Source organism: Aulonocara sp. 'chitande type north' Nkhata Bay, linkage group LG4 (assembly GCF_057382095.1).
Source record: "Aulonocara sp. 'chitande type north' Nkhata Bay isolate Kocher_YH1m ecotype deep benthic linkage group LG4, A_spYH_male_GT1.1, whole genome shotgun sequence".
Classification (NCBI taxonomy): domain Eukaryota; kingdom Metazoa; phylum Chordata; class Actinopteri; order Cichliformes; family Cichlidae; genus Aulonocara; species Aulonocara sp. 'chitande type north' Nkhata Bay.
In genome coordinates this window covers 1,915,182-1,931,704 of record NC_141347.1, presented here as the reverse complement: position 1 = coordinate 1,931,704, position 16,523 = coordinate 1,915,182, and positions in this window count along the sequence as shown.

The window sequence follows — 16,523 nt, the reverse complement described above, 5'->3', positions numbered from 1 at the left end:
GTTCCGTGTCGGGCTCTTAGCCAAAAACTAGCTTTACTTTGTTGTCTGGGTCAATTTTGCTAGCAAGAGAGAGAGAGAGGCGTTGAAAGGCTGCTCCAACGGAACTTATTGTTTCAGAGGAAAACACGAACAGATCCTGTTTCTGCTCGATGACAACTCGTACTTTTCCACTCTCCTTTTTCTCCCTCCTCGCGCTCACACACACATCACGGGTATGGCAGTCCATTCTCCCTGCAGCACAGAGTACACTGCCCGAGTACACTGAAAAATATTTCTTCACATCATCATGTGGGCTGCAAGTAGGGGTGACATGGGCCGCGAGACTGAGGCCCAGGCATTAGAGCCTCTTAATGTGTGTTTTGTTTGGGTTTCCACCAACATGGAATTACCAAAAATAGAGAGGGCATAGCCTAACATATGAAGCAGGAAAAGAGCGCCGTGTAATCCATTTATTTCAACAAAGTAACTGTATTCTAAATACCACCTTTTTAAACGGTAACTGTAACGGAATACAGTTACTCATATTTTGTATTTTAAATACGTAACGCCGGTACATGTATTCTGTTACTCCCCAACACTGCATAACGCATGCAGCAAAAGAGACTATCAAAATAAAAAAGGAAACTAGCACTGAGCCTGAGAATTACAAATTTGACAAAGACAAAGGGAGAATAAACAGAGACATGAAATCACCAAAATCACCAAAAGACTTCAAAGTAGGCTGGAGCCTACAAAGCCACACCCCTCCCCCACATTGGACAATCGGACCATCTCTCCCTGTTCCTCACACCTAGGTATTCACCACTCATCCAACGTGTGAAACCTGCTGTGAGGACAATTAAAGTGTGGCCAGAGGGGACAGACGCAGTGCTCCAGGACAGATTTAAAAACACAGACTGGAATATGTTCACCCACACAGACCTGGACCAGTACGCCTCATCTGTACTGGATTACATCTCCGAAACCACAGACAGTGTCATCACCCAGAAACGGATCACCATGTACCCCAACCAGAAGCCTTGGATGAACCGGGATGTTCGTCTCCTCCTGAAGGCCCACAACACCGCCTTTAGGTCAGGAGATGCACACGCCTACAGCACAGCCAGGGCTAATCTAAAGAAGGGCATCAAAAAAGCCAAACACCATTACAAAAAGAAGGTAGAAGAACACTTCTCCAACTCCAACCCCCGACGCATGTGGCAAGGACTCCAGACCATTACAGACTACAGGACCACCAAACCCTCCCCCGCATCCTCTGATGTCTCCTTCCTCAACGAGCTCAACAACTTTTATGCTCGTTTTGAGCGAGGGAACCCCACAACCACAACCAAAGCAGACATGACGCCAGACCACCAACCTCTGACTCTCTCCCCCACCGATGTAGGAGTGGTGCTGAGCAGGATCAATGTCCACAAGGCTGCAGGTCCCGATGGCATCCCCGGGCGTGTTCTCAGAGCGTGTTCTGGGGAGCTTGCAGGAGTGCTCACAGACATATTCAATCTGTCCTTGGCCCACGCTGTGGTACCGGCCTGCTTCAAATCCACCTCCATCGTCCCGATACCCAAAAACTCCAACCCATCTTGCCTCAATGATTACCGCCCAGTAGCACTCACCCCCATCATCACTAAGTGCTTAGAGCAGCTGGTCCTAGCACACTTCAAATCCTGTCTCCCCCCCACCCTGGACCCCCACCAATTCGCATACTGCCAGAACAGGAGCACAGAGGATGCAGTCTCCATCGCAATGCACTCTGTCTGTCTCACACCTGGACAACAACAACACCTACGCCAGAATGCTGTTTATAGACTTCAGTTCAGCATTCAATACAATCCACCCCTCACAACTCATCAGGAAACTGACAGACCTGGGCATCAGTTCCCTCATCTGCAAATGGTTACTGGACTTCCTGACCAACCGCCCCCAACATGTCCGGCTGGATAACCGCTGCTCATCTACCATCACAATGAACACCGGTGTACCACAAGGCTGTGTGATGAGCCCTTTCCTCTACTCCCTCTTCACCCACGACTGCAGACCTGCTGATGGTTCCAACACCATCATTAAGTTTGCAGATGACACCACGGTGATTGGCTTCATCAGTGACAACGATGAGGCCGCCTACAGGGAGGAGGTGGATCGTCTGGCTGAGTGGTGCGACAGAAACAACCTGCTGCTTAACACCGAGAAGACCAAGGAGCTCATCGTGGACTACAGGAGGAATGCTGACCCACATCCACCCATCCACATTAAGGGGACGGCTGTGGAGCGTGTGAGCCGCTTCAAGTTCCTGGGAGTCCACATCTCCGAGGATCTCACCTGGACGACCAACTGCTCCAAGCTGGTCAAGAAGGCTCACCAGCGCCTCTTCTTCTTGAGGACTCTGAGGAAGAACCACCTGTCCTCAGACATCCTGGTGAACTTCTATCGCTGCACCATCGAGAGCATCCTGACCAACTGTATAACAGTCTGGTACAGGAACTGCTCTGCCTCGGACCGGAAGGCATTGCAGAGGGTTGTGAAAACTGCCCAGCGCATCGCCGGAGCACCACTTCCTGCCATAAAAGACATCTACAGGAAGCGGTGTCTGAAAAGGGCTGGGAAAATCATCAAAGACCCCAGTCACCCATCACATGGACTCTTCACCCTCCTGCCCTCTGGGAGGCGCTACAGGAGCCTCCGGACTAAGACCACCAGGTACCGGAACAGCTTCTTCCCCACAGCTGTCAGACTCCTGAACTCTGCCTCCTGACATCTGACCCACGTTAAACTCATGGACTGAACATACACACACCCACAATGGACAACTGTACCCTCAAACACACAATAATAACATGGACTGAACCACCACTCACAACCACTAGCACTTTATATAGCCTCTGTAGAAACTATCTACACCCTCACTTATCTTAACTGCACTACTGTATAGCTCTGTGTAAATAATCATTCTGTACATTCGATAATTTTTAATCCTACAACTGTTTACAACTTGCATAGTTCCCATTTCTGTATAACTGTATATCTCAGATTCTGTAAAGTTATTTATTTCATATTCTGTATAGTTTTTCATATTTATATCCTGTTCATATCCTGTACATAGCTTGTACTCACTACAGCCTGTACATACTTATAGTTGTAGAATATTCACAACATACTTCATACCATGTACATTATAACATACCATAATAGACCCATTTCTGTAATATACTCACATATCTATATTATTGCTAATATATATTGTAATATATCTATATCACTAAAGCACTTCTGGATGGATGCAAACTGCATTTCGTTGCCCTGTACCTGTGCATGTGCAATGACAATAAAGTTGAATTCTATTCTATTCTATTCTAAACAGGAATCCTTACAAAAAGTAAAAACAAGAACACAAAACTAAAAATACTCGTAACTAAAAAAGAGATCACAACTCAAAACACTTAGTTGAAGACACAGGAGCACGGCACTAGCATCATATCAGCTACCACAAGCCCCAAACAGATTTAACCTTATTAGATATGTGTAATGTGTATGAGAATGGAACAAACAAGAGAAGCCTATTAATCACAGGTCATCACAAACTGACTGGATGGGTTAATGTATAGCGAGCACATTCATTTATGCCTTTTTTCTGCTGGCTCAGCTTAAAAAAAAATATAGCACATATATTTCATATATGTGTATGCATATATATGTGTATGAGTAATATATGCTGCTATATACAGCAGCATATATTACTCATATTACAGTATGAATGCATATTAAAGTATATATTACAGTATGGATTCAAACCTACCCCCAGGAAAAGAAAGTGTATCATTTATCATTTAACATTTATCTGGAGTCTCAAGCACCACCTCAGCTACAGTTAGCTCCAGCATGTAGCTTTTTCAGACATTAGCTTGGTGATAAAATCTCATCAAAGAGAAAAGAACATGGCATTAAATATCCTGAGGTAAATAATTGACTTATTTCTGATTCTGAAACAAAAAAAAAGTATAAGTAAAATTGTATTTGAAATCCTAAGTGAGGTGACAAAATGTGTAGCTTTGGGCTGTTACATTTTAATGTCTCAGCACTGTTCGAAGGTAGATCCTCTCTGATTAATCTACTAATGTTACAGTAGCACTGGTGTAAGCAGCACCAGCGAGAGTTTTGTCCTGCAGGCTCAATTTTGTACCCAAGCCAGCTCTAGCATCAGTGTGTGCTCTACTACAAACTGCCAAAATGTGACTGATGACTTAAATAAAAATTAGATGTGCTTAACCTGGAGGAAACACTTCATGACTTGCTCACTCATAATAGTCTAAAAGCAGAAATAATGCTGGTTACATTTTATATTATAGAGCTCTGGATTTTCTGTCATAATACTTCCTGAAATTTATGATTTTGTAAACACAAGCAGCAAAGCTATTCTCCCTAAACAATTATAATGATAATTTAAAATCAAATTAGTTTACATTTCATAGCATTTCATGTTTCTGACCCTTACTTAGGCTCATATAAAATTTCCAAATGCTGCTTTGGTTTTGCTTTTGATTCCCATGCTAAAAGTGGATGGACTCTTATTGTGAGTCATCTTGGCTCAAGATGTGCACCAAATGGCATTACTGTTATGACATGTGGCCAACTGATTCATCATACTTGACAAATGTGGAATTATCATGTACTGACACTTTTTCCACAGTAGTAGAAGAAATGTAAACAAACACCTCTGTTGACTACAAAGCTGCATTTCATATGTTGTGTTCAGTATCGGGTTCAAGAGAACCCGATACTGAACTCAGTAGTTTATTCAGTAGTTAGTGTGAAATGCCACTGCGAGAGCACATCACCCCAGTTTCATCCTCTTCCGCTGGCTTCTAGTTCCTTTCAGATTTTAAGATTATGTTGCTTGTTTTTAGGCTTTAAATGAACTCGCCCCTCCTTATTTATCTGTGCTTTTAAGTATCCACAACTCATCAAGGACACTGAGGTCTGCTAATCGGATGATTCTGAATGTTCTCTGGACAAAAGATATATGGAACTGGTCTTTTTCCAGTTTTAGGACGTGACCTGTGGAAACGCCTGCTGAACCCTTTCACGCATAGTGGTCACTACAGTGGACAGCTATTCAAAGGCTGTTTTCTTGTGTTTGTGTCAGTGTTGATGGTATTACTTGCACATAAACCACTACATTGGACACTGATGTGTCACTCCATACCCTGTCACCCACTCCAAAGGTGATGTCGTCCACATAAGTGGACATGTACTATTTGAAAAATACATGTTTAAAAAATGAAGTTCAAAAATAATTTTTTCATGCTTGATTGAGGCTGATTGAGGTTGTCATAATTCATGCTGAAAGGGCTAATCACATCTTTATAATAATTAACAGACCTTCATCCGGCCTCAAATCTCACCTGCTTTCCCCGACTTTTAATATGTGCACAGACATGTAAGTCTCAGCCTGCTTTATTGTATTTTATATTATTTTATTTTAGTGTATTTTATTGTTTTTATTGTCCTTTATCATTGTTTTATTTCTAGCTGAACCTATAAAGCACTTCGGTCAGCTATAGTAGGTTTAATTGTGCAATACAAATAAAGTTTTAGAAATTGAAGCCTCTCCTAAAAAAGCAGAAAAACCAAAACTTTTTAGTATTAGCACATGCTAGCAAAAACTTACTATTCTTACTATACTATTTTTATTAGCATGTTCAGGTAGCTTTAATATAAATGATTTATTCATGCTTTACTGTGCAGCAGTGATGTGACGCATCTATTAGGAGAGTTTCTTTTTCCTCTTTTGCAAAGAGCATTCTACAGGGAGTGCAGAATTATTAGGCAAGTTGTATTTTTGAGGAATAATTTTATTATTGAACAACAACCATGTTCTCAATGAACCCAAAAAACTCATTAATATCAAAGCTGAATGTTTTTGTAAGTAGTTCTTAGTTTGTTTTTAGTTTTAGCTATTTTAGGGGGATATCTGTGTGTGCAGGTGACTATTACTGTGCATAATTATTAGGCAACTTAACAAAAAACAAATATATACCCATTTAAATTATCTATTTTTACCAGTGAAACCAATATAACATCTCCACATTCACAAATATACATTTCTGACATTCAAAAACTAAACAAAAACAAATCAGCGACCAATATAGCCACCTTTCTTTGCAAGGACACTCAAAAGCCTGCCATCCATGGATTCTGTCAGTGTTTTGATCTGTTCACCATCAACATTGCGTGCAGCAGCAACCACAGCCTCCCAGACACTGTTCAGAGAGGTGTACTGTTTTCCCTCCTTGTAAATCTCACATTTGATGATGGACCACAGGTTCTCAATGGGGTTCAGATCAGGTGAACAAGGAGGCCATGTCATTGGTTTTTCTTCTTTTATACCCTTTCTTGCCAGCCACACTGTGGAGTACTTGGACGCGTGTGATGGAGCATTGTCCTGCATGAAAATCATGTTTTTCTTGAAGGATGCAGACTTCTTCCTGTACCACTGCTTGAAGAAGGTGTCTTCCAGAAACTGGCAGTAGGACTGGGAGTTGAGCTTGACTCCATCCTCAACCCGAAAAGGCCCCACAAGCTCATCTTTGATGATACCAGCCCAAACCAGTACTCCACCTCCACCTTGCTGGCGTCTGAGTGGGACTGGAGCTCTCTGCCCTTTACCAATCCAGCCACGGGCCCATCCATCTGGCCCATCAAGACTCACTCTCATTTCATCAGTCCATAAAACCTTAGAAAAATCAGTCTTGAGATATTTCTTGGCCCAGTCTTGACGTTTCAGCTTGTGTGTCTTGTTCAGTGGTGGTCGTCTTTCAGCCTTTCTTACCTTGGCCATGTCTCTGAGTATTGCACACCTTGTGCTTTTGGGCACTCCAGTGATGTTGCAGCTCTGAAATATGGCCAAACTGGTGGCAAGTGGCATCTTGGCAGCTGCACACTTGACTTTTCTCAGTTCATGGGCAGTTATTTTGCGCCTTGGTTTTTCCACACGCTTCTTGCGACCCTGTTGACTATTTTGAATGAAACGCTTGATTGTTCGATGATCACGCTTCAGAAGCTTTGCAATTTTGAGACTGCTGCATCCCTCTGCAAGATATCTCACTATTTTTGACTTTTCTGAGCCTGTCAAGTCCTTCTTTTGACCCATTTTGCCAAAGGAAAGGAAGTTGCCTAATAATTATGCACACCTGATATAGGGTGTTGATGTCATTAGACCACACCCCTTCTCATTACAGAGATGCACATCACCTAATATGCTTAATTGGTAGTAGGCTTTCGAGCCTATACAGCTTGGAGTAAGACAACATGCACGAAGAGGATGATGTGGACAAAATACTCATTTGCCTAATAATTCTGCACTCCCTGTAGTTCTGAACACAAATTTGCATATCCCCATAAAATGGCTGTGAAACAGTCATCAAATGTAAACTATGACTTCAATTGATACAAAACTATTTATTTGAAATACCACAATATAGAGCTGGGCGATAGAACGATAACGATATGTATCGCGATATAACTTTTACTCGATAGAGAAATTAAGCTATCGCGATAGACCTCGCCGCTCTTGTCCTCTTAAAAAAAAAAAAAAAAAGGTCAGCCAATCCAAATTAAGCAGCGCAGAGCCGAACCAATCACAGCCGCAGCGTCACGTCGCGTGACTTGTTACGTACAGCACAAGTGCCAAGCCGCACGTGTGTTTGTTTGGGAAACAGCCAGCGGGTAATGGAGCCAGCGCGTAATGGAGGAAATGAGTGTGCCGACTAGAAAAATCAACCGAGCGTGACCGAAGAGAAAACAGATGATGGTTCCAATGCCGGAGAGATTGTCGAACGGAAGAGCCATAGAAGTTCCGTAGTGGGAAGGTATTTCGGCTATTTCAAGTCTGACAAAAAACAGAGTAGCGTGCACTGTAAATGTGCCGAAAGCAAGTCTGGAAATACAATAAACTGGTGCATGCGTCACACTGTGCGCCACGTTATTGTTTCGGTGAAATGAATTTCTACAATACTGTTTCTGTTAATTCTACTCTCTGCAGTGTTTAAATGCTTACATATACACACAGTTACTGTCCCTCCACACATACGACTCAGTTCTGCTTCTATGCCCCAGCTTTGTTTACTTTTTCCCACCGAGGCTTCTAGACTTCTGATTGGCCAACATTTCTGCACGGTTAGGAATCTAGCGCCACCTGCTGCTTTGGCATGTTCATAGCAGCGTTTTCCTTCATTTCTGCCTTTATGTGTGGACGGGATTATTTTTTAAAACGAAAACGGAAAATCTCCGTTTTCAAAAATACCCGTGTACGTGTGGACGTAGCCTCAGTCTCTGACTGGAAGCGCTAATTCGTCATTCGGCTTTTGTCAGACTAAAGTAACTGTTAAAACTGTTTGAAAAGCTAAGCTATACAACAAGGAGAGATTGAGAATTTCCTTTTAGTTCTCAGTTTATTTGATATTGACAAAGGTTAGTCAGTTTTGTCTGTTCTTCTGTAAAACAAACTAAGATTTATTTTTAGAATTAATATTTTGTTTCTAAGTGGAATTGACAATTTAGTCTGTTTCGTTTGTTCTATTTTGAAACTTAAACGCTTTAGCGGCTGCCTTTTGTGTAGTTTGCAATATTTGCCTTTATTTATCTGAAAAAGTCTCATGTTCCTTAAGTACATCTACCCTGTTGAACTTATTATGGGAAATAAATATTTAAATAAAAACAAGCTGCTGATTATTTCACATTTTACTTGTGAGCAACAGCACATTTAAATCTTACAAATATAGTTATTTGGCTCATATCGTGATAGATATCGTTATCGCCTGAAATGAAAAGAACATATCGTGATATGAAAAAATCTCATATCGCCCAGCTCTACCACAATACAGCAGTGTAGAGTAGGTGAGCCTGACTCTGTTAAGAGAAAAACAAGGTTGTAACTCTCTCGCCCCCACATGATATGTGGCAGTGGGTAAGTGCTGTGGAATGTTCTTTGTCTCTGTGTTTCTCACTCTGTGTATAAGACAGCGACTGCCGCGCCCATCGTCAGAGACAACAGCTCGGGGCGCCTGACCAAACTGTTCTCTCTGTTAAACTCAGTTAAATGCCTGCTCATCAGGTGTTTAATATATGTTAAAAAAAACCTTCCATGACATATATTGTCCTGCCTCCCTGATGCACAAAGTTACACTTTACTAGATTAATATGTCTGACTGAGGATAACATACAGAGGGTGCAAGAAATGCTCAGCAATGAAATGTGATGCCCTTTAGCATCGCGTTTCAATGCACTCTGCATGTTTTTGACATATTACAACATAAATGTTTAATGTTTGAGGAAACTTGTTTTTTCTCTTTAACTATATGTAATCAAATTAAATTTAACACCTAAATCTGACCAAGTGAGTTTTGTGATTACATCAACGAGTAAAACTGAAATATACAAATCATAAAAAAGGGAAACAAATTAGTGAGTTTAAAAAAAAGCTTATCAGCGTGCAAAATACAAAGGTCTCTTGGCTGATATTATAATTACAGTGACTTACATCACTGCCTTGCCTCAAGCCTCCTACAGCAGACCTGGCAGCTTAAGTGGGGTGTTATATCCAAGAGTGCAATATTGCTATGCCTGCCTCCAAGGGACACCTCATAAGGGGGAATGGGAGTTTTTCATGCACTAGGATGAGGATGTGAAATGCTTGTGTTTTCTGCTAAATAAAGATGAATAATAGTCATTATTGTTAGTAACACACAATTGGTTCATAATGGCAACTAAGTGAAATGATGAATTTAATTTCAGCAGACGGATGAAGGGAGGCTGAAGTTATTTATTATACAATATGAAGTGAACCTGGTCATTGAGAAAGACCCACACTAACTGCTGGTGTTGCTGGCACTCTAATTGTGCTTAGCTAAGTTGAAGTTGAAGGCAAGCATCTTCTCCTATACCTGATCATTGGGCCACAGTTATAACTGTACATCTGTGGCTCTGGTGGGGTTTAATCTTTGACTTTAGTGCCACGTATGAAAATGATTGAATGTAAACACTTTAAAAGTACTATTCTTCTCATCAGGGAACCATGTAGTATTTTTTTTATTTAATGAGTTAAGATTCACAAAGGGTCTCCTAGACAGAACATGCAACAACAAGTCTATTCCATTACCAATTCTTCTTGGTTCCAGTTGTGACAGTAAAAGGGATCAGCATACTTATTTAAGGATAGGACCAATGCCCAATTTCATCTCACTATCTCTGTCCCAGCACAGAAATATCCCTTTTTCTTTCTTCTACTAACTCTGTTTTACTCCACCACCATCAAAAATATTGAACTGCACTGCTGTCATTGTCTGTAAAATGTTGTTATTGCCATTTTTCTGCCTCTTCTCTCATAGAGGGTAGCAGGTGTGTGTGCAGGAAATAGGGGGATCAATGGCTCAAATGAGCTTTATTGATTGAAGGAAAGGATACCAAAAGCCCTGAGGCTTTTTGACCACTTCTTTAACCTTCTCTCATTTCTTGTTTGGTTTCTTTTTCTTTCCAGTGTTTATTTAATCCATGTGCCTTTCTTAACCTATTTTCCCCTTTCTATTTTTGTATGTACAGATATGTCTGACAACATCCCCCCTCACAACCTGTAAGGACCCTTGGGACTTTTCAATCCAGCACTAAGTGGGAGGAGTTACATGAGATCGTCCATCAAGCCGTTTCTGGCACATCATAAAACATACGAGAGTACCCTGCATTATACAGGGGTGAAACCCAATACCCATGACAAAAACATTTGCAAATCAAATCAAATAAATAATTATTTCTGGAGGTTTTATTGTAGCACTTTCTTTGCAATGAATTAGGGGCTAGGAATATTTGTTCCTAGTGACCAGAGGGTGACCAGCTAGGCCTGTAATACTGAGGCTGAAGGGACTAAATGCTCAAAAAGAACACAAAGTTAATAAATCTCATGCAACTACAAAAGAAGCAAAAATAATAATTATTTATTAGATTGATCTCAAAATACCTTTGCATTTCCTTTTTTGCTAATTCACCCAGTGTGAGGTATATCTCGGATGAAGCAGTCTCGATTAGCACAAGTCATAGCCACCTGCTGGAATCAACCATGAAAGTGAGCTTCGACATGCGTCCCCAGTGGCTGGGACACATATCCATGGCAACATGTTGGACTTAGACCAGAGAAATAAAATGGAATTGCCACATTGTGGTCCTACCACGCACTGGGGAGGAAAATTGGTGGGTGTTTTAACAACTGGAAAGCAAACAAAACTCTGTTAGTGTGCCAAACACTGTCTGCTGCATTAATAAAGGTGAAATAATCTTTTATTACAACCAGCATGAATATTAATCAGATATCTGCATTCATTCTCAAAAAAGCACTATGTAGCTTGTCTAAAATCATTTATTAGACTGGATTTAAATAAATCCTAGGAAATTGGAATTTATTTAAAGATGTGAATTCTTAGGCCTTCGAAATGTAACTACTGGCCAAAAAAAGAAAAATACATGTATGCAGGCCCCTATCTAGAGATTTCAACAAGCACAAGTTTGAAACAACTATTTGAATAAATCACAAATAACCTCTTTAAGTTTAACATCTAATGAAAACCTTGACTGAGTGGAATGAATGTGCATTGTATTAAAAAGCAGTTAATGCTTTCTTTTGGTTTTATTATATATACTTTATAGTTCATTTAATCATGACAATGTGTTGCTTATTGTTCAGACGCTGATATTAAAAGCTGGTATGAGATAGTGATCATATCATGTTTTTAATGAACAGCAACAGATGATGAAGTTAGCAGTGGAATGAAATACATTTACTGCATGGTGAGAAGAAAAACACAACGGCCATAATAAGATTGCTATGAAACTTGAGCTCATTACTCTCCACGATCATATTATCTTTAGTTATATTAAATAAAGAGGTAGAAATGTTTCCAACACAGCATTAAGATTTATAATTTGAATACACTCTAATGGCCGTGAAACAGGCCATTTGAGGAGAATGAAGCAGTGTGAGGCACAGATACACATCAGACAATCACAGTCACTTAAAATTACACAAGCAGCTAAGGCCCACATGTGCTGGCCCCAAACCTGTTTTTGACTTTTAGTGCTTTTGTAGGATCTTTGCTGTACAATCGAAAGTGCTTTGAGGCGGCTGTTGTTGTGATTTGGAATATAAATAAATGGCCTGTATTTGTATAGCGCTTTTCTAGTCCCTAAGGACCCCAAAGCGCTTTACACAACCTGTCATCCACCCATTCACACACACATTCACACACTTCACACACTGGTGATGGCAAGCTACAATGTAGCCACAGCCACCCTGGGGCGCACTGACAGAGGCGAGGCTGCCGGACACTGGCGCCACCGGGCCCTCAATAAAACTCAAATAAAACTGAACTGAGCTGAAAATTCATAAACCTACTGTCATCATTTAATAAATAATAATGGATTGCATTTATATAGTGCTTTTTGGGGCCCTCAAAGCACTTTACAATTCCACTATTCATTCACACACTGGTGGAGGCAGCTCCAGTTGTAGCCACAGATGCCCTGGGGCAGACTGACAGAAGTGAGGCTGCCATATCGCGCCACCGGCCCCTCTGGCCAACACCAGTAGGCGGCAGGGTAAAGTGTCTTGCCCAAGGACACAACGACCGAGACAGAAAGAGCTGGGGATCGAACCGGCTTCCCAACCCCCTGAGCCACGGTCGCCCCGAAGAGGTGCAACATCAATTTTACAGATGAAAGATTGTTGTCTTTGCAGCTAGGCTCATTGTATATTTTAGGAGAACACAACATGCAAAGGTTTCACTGAAGAGTATTTAAATAAATCATACATACTGCAAATTGCACCTATTATCAGAAGCACATGCAGAGCTTGCTATTTTCAGATCTGTTACATATAACACATTGAAATATCTGTCAAAATGTAAAAGTTTACAGGGCGCATGTGAAGCAATCAGATTAATGCCTGAATCTAACAATTATTTGTTATTTATTGACTGTCATGAATACCTGCAGCCTCACATGTAATGTTGCTGAAAAAGTCATCAAGTGGGTTCATTTTTCACCTGCTAATCTGCACTGATCTTGGTAGCATGTTGGCCATTATCTAAACTCAACTAACTGCTTCTGTGTTTACTTTACTGCTCTATTAGCACATTACACTCAGAACTTCCCATCACTTCTATCAGTGTGTTTTTGGGAATACGGCCTCATACTTGTTTGCCCCACTTAAATCAGTAAATCTGTCCCTAATCGAGAAACACACACACACAAGCTCACCACAGCAGTTGCGTTAGACTGATGTGTTGTTCCTGGTGCTGATACAGCTGCTTATCAGTAAAGTCTGCCTGTCATCGTCTCGACAGAGCAGAGATACAGGCTTAAAGAAACACTGAAAGGCTCCTGAATATCAATCAGACTCGCTTTAAATGCAATTCTGTATCTGTGTGGGTCTCTTTGTGTGTGTCTGTATGTGTCTATCTGTGTGTGTGTGCTTCACAACAATCCTAAAACATCTGTATTTGTAGCACCTATTGGCTCGAAACAGCAGAAAAAGCTGTAAAAAATTTTTAAAAGTATTTCGAAATTTCATTTTCAATCTATGTGTGTGTGTGTGTGTGTGTGTGTGTGTGTGTGTGTGTGTGTGTGTGTGTGTGTGTGTGTTGGGGGGCTGAGTTATGTGCATCAACTTGGACAGCACTGTGTTTTATCAGCGCAGTTTAAATGTTTCCTGCCACTCATCTTCCTCGTTTGTAGCGATTCTAACCTTTAGAAGACTGCTATTGATACGATCAGACAGAGATACACTGACACAGACAGACTCACATGCTCTTTGTTCAGCTTGTTGTTTCCTTATGAATCGATTTTATATACTTCCATTAACTTCCATTATATGGTTATCCCACATGATTAGCAGGGCATCTTACAGTCATGGTATCAAATAAGTAGATCCCTGTAAAATTACTAATAAAGCCTCTTGAATAGAAGTGTGTGAAGCTGTATTGCCAAGTTTTACAACTGATGAAGTATGTAATCAAAGCTCCAAATGATGTGAAATACAAAATTTTATTGGACCAAAAAAATGTGTTTTTTAAATCGAAAGGCTGCCAGCACCCGAAGGGTCAAAAGAAGTTAACAAACCTAAATCTGATCAATTTCAACAGGTAATTCTGTCATTGAAGTGCATGTATCTAATTTCAGAATGACTGTGTGAATATATTATTTGTCGGAAAGATCTCCAAAAAGAACGTTAGAGCAAGACAACAGTTTGCCAATGAAAATACAAGGAAAGAGCTTCTGGAGCTTCACACGGTGCAATTCCTCATATGTGTACATGTACTTGGTCAATAAAACTGATTCTGATTCTGAAGACCAGACTTTTTGGAATGATATTCTCTTGATAGATGAATCAAAGTTCATCAAAAAAGTAATACGACACATTTTCAAACACACATCAGATGTAAAAGATCATAAGTACTTGAGGTATGTCCTAGTTGACCAATGAATCCAATGAATATTTTAGCATTTTTAAATCATCAATAATTTGTAATTGAAACAAACAGGAAAAAAACTGCAATATTAAGTCTTCACGATTGGTCAAACTTTCACCAAGTCATGATGTCTAGGCAAAGAAGGCAATACTGTCTTATGATGGCAAAGCTGCTATCATGTTTTTTGCAAAAATGATTTCTGATGAAAAAAGTTTTTCCTTAGTTTACATGTGCTTTTTGTTAACATATATCCATGGAAGGGCAGGATGGTCCCAGGACAGAGCCATACTGTTAAATTTAAGTTAATACAGGTCAAAATAAACAATAATGAAAGTGTATACATGCATTATAAGTGACTAAAGAGATCTATAATTATTAGTCACCAGGGGTCTATTAGAGGTTTGTGAAAGCAACATGTGTGTATGTGCTTGCATGTCAGGGCACTGTGACTGACTTATGTAGAGCAGGTGCTGCCACACCAGACTGACACATTAAAGTATTGCTACACTGTGTCGGGATTCACAAGGACTGCCTCATCTTCTGCTGTGAGAATCAGTACAAGTGATCACACAGTGACATTGGTCAGGAACTTAAGGCTACGCACTGTGACACACACGACTCCTCTGGTGTCATTTGTTTTGACATTAATGGTAAGCTGAGGTTTTTCCTCTAAGCCTTTGCTGTCTCTTGTCTTCTGGTTAAAAAGAGTAAACATGTGATTATGCTCAAGATGATTCACCTGAACACACCAGTGGTTAGACTCTTTTCATTTCCAAGTTGTTCAGACTCTGTCACCACATTAAAACTTAGTGGTTATCTGTAAGTGTATTTTTTTTAATTTGCAAAGTTAATATTATGAAAATGAGAATTTCCCCTCCAGCCAGTCTTTATTGCTTATTATGTTAAAAATTGTTTATTGTCTTTTTGTCTCTTTTAATTGTTTCATTAGTCTTTGTTTTCTTTGGACATTTTAGATTATCTTGCCTTTGGATTTTATCAGTAAACTTGGTCAGTCTGCTCCTGCCTTTCAGCATCTTTGTTGCTTTTTCCAGACGTCATTGTCTCAACACTTGGGTCTACTGAAGAAATAATCAGCAACAAAGCACAAAACTCCAAAATGTTCTTTGGCTATTAAACTTGGAAGCACTTTTTTTAAGTTAATCACTGTCATAGACTGTATTATTGGACCTTATGTTTACGTTTGTTGCTCTGGGACACATTTCTTATTTTATTGAGACCTGTACAATTTTAACAAGCTATTCCATGCTCTGGTGTAGTTGGACAAAAAATGTATCCAACCATCTGTGTAAATGACCGCAGTAAGCTGAGAAAAATCGGCTGCACTGAAAAGAGAAAAGTGGGATTTTCTAGAAGTAGTGACAAACTCTGCTTGTTATTGTAAGAGAATTTTAACATATTGTGGAAAGAATGACGAACACAATCATATATTTGCATTCTTTCAGCACTTTTTATTCCCAGTTGCTGCTCCTTAAACCCTCGGCTGCAGCTTTTCAGCTGCCAGCCACACATATACAACAACAAAGCTTCTTAGGTCCCAGCACGTTTAATAGGGGAGGTGTGATGAGCTGATCAAGCTCAGGTGTGTCCACCTCCCCCGCAGCCGCGCCACAAACCACGCCCCTCCACACATATCATTGTAATCGACTAGTAATATAAAATATTTATTATAGCTTCTTTAATTAGGATTGATTAGCAAATAACTAGCCCCACACCTTTAATGTTAACTTGCTAATCAATACTGGCCAAAGATATTATACGGTAGCTCAATATTACACCCACCATACAATGGGCACTTTCTGTTTGTGTCAATATCTTGAAGTCTGCCTGTACATTCCTTCAGGACAATGTAATTTTCCAGGTCATTTCAGTTTCATTCTTTGTCTTTAATGCTGTCATAAAATCAGCTTCTATCCTTTTTTCCCATATGTCTCATTTCGTAGATTAAGTTGGAACTTAGTGATAAGGGTCACTGGCAGTGTAAACATATCCTCCTGGGTA